Below are 5,051 nucleotides of genomic sequence, written 5' to 3'. Positions count from 1 at the left end.
TGACAGGTGTTTTATTTATATTTTAAATTAAGAAGACAATACATAGAATACTTTTTCCATTATATGTGAAATTGTATACCAAGCCCTATGAACTTAATCTATTTTTCATTACTAGTTTGACGATAAGACTATACATGTAACCCGACAACAAAAGAAACAATTGTTGATAATAAAGTAGTTTGTGGGGAATAGAATGCAACCTCAGTTTCCTTTTCATTTAAATTAGGGCAGCCTGGGTCCAGACAAAACACGACGGCTGTACTTCAGAAGGAAAACCAGGAACAGATAGAGTCCCTTTGGTTTGAATGCCCTCAGAGGATGTACATAGAACAGCTATAGTTTATTTAACTGCTGCAATTACATGTGTATGAATTGTGGAATCTGATTGAATAATTAAAAAGTCATAAATAATTGTAACATTTACCTTTATCGTCGTTTATATTTCTAGAAGTTAAATGGTTAAAAATAGTAAGTTATTTAAAAGATTATTTTACTCATAATTTTAAAATTTAAATATGCCATAACTTAAAAGAAATCTCCATGATGTACTTGTAAACAGTCTGCACTATACTGGACTCATTTATTTTTGTAAGCGGTTCCTAATGAGTGGACAAACCGTCAGCAACCACAGCAGTGCCCTCAAACCGCTGTTCACCCCATCTGGCCACAGCCGGGCCAGGACCCCCCCAGCCTCACTGCACAGAGCTCCAAGGGTCAAGGGTCCCTGCAGTGCAGGACTGCACCCTGCCAGGGAGCTAGTTACTGACTCTAAGGTTGTTCTGAGAAGAGCTGCCATTAAAACTAGTGTAAAAGATGCACATGTTCGTGGTCATCGAATTCAAGCAGGAGGGAGGGTTTTTCTAAACGTATCTTCCTCTGCCCTGAGCCTGTTTCCTCTTCTAGCAGCAGCTGTGACCGTTGCTTGCACAGAAATCACACAACACACGTGGTAGGCCTTGTGTTTTTCACAGTGATGCAGATGTGTGATTTTTCTCCATAGTGACACATGCCGCCACATTCACAGGGGTGCTTGCTGCCTGCCTTCTTTAAATGTGGTTCTGGGTGTCTGGGGAATGGTGGTCTCAAGTGAGGCTGATTTGTACTTCAGTGTTTCCTGTTTGCCATCTGTATTAGATGTTAATATCAGAGGTGCTTTTATTTATTTATTAATCCTCACCCGAGGATATGTTTACATTTATCTTCAGATAGAGTGGGAGGGGGGGGAGAGAGAGAGAGAGAGAGAGAGAGAGAGAAAGAAAGAAAGAAAGAAAGAAAGAAAGAAAGAAAGAAAGAAAGAAAGAAATCGGTTGGTTGCCACCCACATGGGGTGGGGTCGGGGATGAACTGCAACAGAGGCACGTGCCCTTGGCTAGAATTGAACCCGGGACTTGGTATGAAGGCCTACACTCTAACCGCTGAGCCAAACCGGCCAGGGCCAGAGCTGATTTTAAAAAGCTGAATGCTTTTATTTTTTTTTCTGTGGTTCCTGGTGTTTACTTTTAACATACAGTTTTTTAAGTTATGCTGCTAAAAATCAAACTCAACTTATTCAACAAATGGCATAGCTAAGCAAGTTTCTTTATTATTCATTTGAAAATATATTTTAATTCTAAATTTACTTTCATTTTGCACATTATTACGTTATATTGCATTACCCAAGGAGACAGATGCTCAGCTATAAGCAGAAAAAGTGAAGGCAACCCTCAAGATCATGGGCCAGTTTGTGGTAAAAATTGTTATGACACCAAAGACAGAAAGAATCAACACACTGGTAAACTTGGTTAATCCATCCTAGAGTGTGATTTGAAGATACTCTAATTACGAAACCCACAGGGAAGGGGTCGGTGGAGGTGTGTGTATTAGAACCAGCAAGACACCAGCTAGAATCTGGTGCTGAGGGGTACCAGGAAGAGGCTGTGCACCAGGGGCGGGTGTAGGGATATTAGCAGGGACCTGGTCCCTACTCACTGGCAGTTGGCAGGTTAGGGAGCCCTGGAGCTGGATAAACCATGCTCTCTGACCTCAAGGAACACAGAAACAGAACTCCAAGGTCCCTCTACAAAGTGGCCTGAATCTCTGCCATTTCTGAGTGGTCAGCAGAAAATCAGAAAGCCAGAAACTAACAACAACAAAAAACCCTAAAGGTTAAAACTGGTGTATCTTTTATTTAGTGTGGAGGTGCTCAAAAGCAGCTTTTTCAAATCTGGCTTAAGTTATCAAACTAGTGGCATGAGCTGGTGGTACCCCTGCAGAGAGGACCTGGGGTCGGGGAAGTAGACTTCCCCCTCTGCACTTTGAACTTTGTACCACGTGCACTTAACAGCGATTCAAGATTTCAAAAATATTTACAAAATCACGAACCATTTGATTTATGAAATTAAAGTTGGAGATTAGCTAGTTATTATTTCAAGTTGTATGTAAACTCTGAAATCTGACATGAAAGTTGTAAAACACTGTGATGCTATCTGACAGCAATGTCTGTGTCAGAAACATACAAGTAAAGAGAGGCTCTGCTCCCCGGACCTGGGGCACAGGAAGCATCGCACAGGGGGCGGGGGCTGCCCTGAGCGCAGCAGCTCAGCCCGGCGCTGGGTACCCGGCAGAGGCGCTGACCTGGGATCTCGGCCCGGGCAGACTCGGGGGTGGCCCGGAAGGAGCATGTGTGCAGACGTGTTCAGTGCAGAAACCCGCCTCCGCCCCACTGCCCCGCCACCCGGAGGCCAGGGCAGGCCCTAACCTCACCTGGCGGACGGGGTTGGCCTTCACCTGGCGCGCGAACAGGATTTACAGTAAAGGGAGCCGGGCGTCCACGCGGTTAACAGAGTTGGGCGCCCCGGGGTGGCCGTACATGCAACAGGTCTCGTGCTTTCAGCCTTTGTTTTCTAAGACGAGGTCGATGTGCGTCCCTCCAACATGTTTACCCTCCCCCGCCCCGGTGAGAAGAGAAACTCGAGACCGGTCTCGGGGTCCCCCCTCCGTGTGGGTCGGGGCAGCCGGGACTCACCGCTGAGCCGTGCGGAGGACGCAGGTGCGGACCAGCAGGACCCCTGGGACGCTGCGCCGGGTTCAGGGCCGTCTTCCTCCTGCCCGGCCGGCCGGGCTCCAGCGGTCTGCAGCGGCCCAGCGGAGTCCGGCCTCCAGGGGACAGATGGGGGCGCCTCCTTCCAACCGAAAGCGGGGAAAGCCCCGGAAAACAACGGATTCCTGTGTCCTGACGCGGCCCGGGCGTCTTGGCGGGAGCCTCGCGGAGCGCTGACCGGCGCAGAGAAAGTGCCGGCTGGGCCCTTCCCGCCGCCACCGCAACAGCTCCGTCCTCCCCGCCCTCCGCCCCTCGCCCCGCCCCGCCCTCCGGTCCACAGAAACCCGCCTCCGACCCCCTGGGCCCCCTGGGCCGCTCCGCCTGTCCCCGCCTTCTGAGCCCCAGGCCCGGCTGATGCGCAGTGACGCGGGACCGGGGACCGCACCGCCCCGAACCAGCCGGCCCTCCGGGAGGCTGTGACTTGAGAGCTAGGCTTGGGGACGGAACGGAATCGCTTCCACCTACGGGCGACTCCCCCACAGCACCCCGTAACAAGTGTAACAAATGTGGGCAGGGACGGGTGTGGCCGGCGGGGAGCCGAACTGACGGCCCAGCAGCAGGCGGCGGTGTGCGTTCCCTCCGGGTCTCGGGTGGGAGAGCAGGAGCCCGTGCAGATGAGTAAACTGAGGCTTGGGGAGTGTGGAGTGTCTGTGAGCTGACCCCCCGCGGTCCTCCTTACCTGCCTCCCCCTTCACCTCGTGCAACGCCCAGGGTCCGGGTCCCACAGGGAAAGGCGGGTGCTGGGTGCAAGGGGGGCACTCTGAGCCATAGGGGAAGGTGAGTTTCTTTCTGCCTCGGGAGAAGGGGGCGAGGACCTGAAGACGCTGTGTCTGGAGGGGCAGGAGCGTGGAGACTGACGGGAGAGAGTGAGAACCCGGGGGAGGCTGGAGCTCGGGTGGGTGACTCACGCAGTCGTCCAGCTCTCCTTACCGCGTGGGAAACCGTCCACCAGTTCTGGGGAAGGTCAGCTCCAGGCCGCTCACCTGTCTGGGTTCTGTCCTGACCTACGGACGGTGCTTGTTTATGGGTCCATCTCACTAGCAGTAACATGACATTGAGCTCTGCCGCCATCAAGGGGTTCGGAACTCTCCCAGTTAGGTCAAGTATCACCAGGAATCAAGCCTCAGGAAGGAAGGTGCTTCTACAAAGTGTGGGGGTTCCTGTAGGGCTGCAATTTTTTGTTCGTTAATCAACATTTATTCTCCGAAACAGAAACAGCCAGAGTATCTTCTCTGAAAGAGAAGCAGGAGGAAGACAGGACATGAAAGTTGACCCTATCAGTAAACTCATACAATAAAATAATATTGGAATTAGAATTCCTGATCTCTAACCTTTTATAATTTTTTTCCTTTATTGATAGGGAGAGGAAGGGGGAAGGAGAGAGTGATAGGAACATTGATGAGAGAGAACACTGATTGGCCGCCTTCTGCATGCCCCCCATTGGGGATCTGGCCCACAACCTGGGCAGGTGTCCTGATCGGGAATCGAACCAGCAACCTCCTGGTGCATGGGTTGATGCTCAACCATTGAGCCACACTGTCTGGGCTGATCTCTAACCTTTTAAATGAAATACATGACAAAGCTTTATAAGCTGCAAAGGACTGGTTAAGTACGTGTTAATAATAATAGAGAAAATGCAATTGCTAAAATTCATTATGCTGGGGGGGAGGTTCCTTTAAGATGAATCACTTGATTTACTAAATGACCCAAAATGAGGCTGCAGAAGCCTTCAGTTCTAGGTCAGAATCTACTCTCAGTAACAGTTTCCTGCCTCTGCCAACTGGTTGAAAACAATGGGCCTTAAAACTGAAGCTGCCTTCTGGAAGTTGCATGCACACTGGAAGTTCGTTCCTTGAAGCTTGAGGTGACACTTGAGTGGCTGCAGCTACTTAACCCTGTGTTTCCCCCACCCCCACCCACACTCCCACCCCATGGGCATCACACCCAAACTAAAACCTAGGTATGTGCCCAG

This window comes from Molossus molossus, unplaced genomic scaffold (assembly GCF_014108415.1).
Source record: "Molossus molossus isolate mMolMol1 unplaced genomic scaffold, mMolMol1.p scaffold_m16_p_4, whole genome shotgun sequence".
NCBI lineage: Eukaryota > Metazoa > Chordata > Mammalia > Chiroptera > Molossidae > Molossus > Molossus molossus.
Note: the sequence above shows the minus strand (reverse complement) of the source record.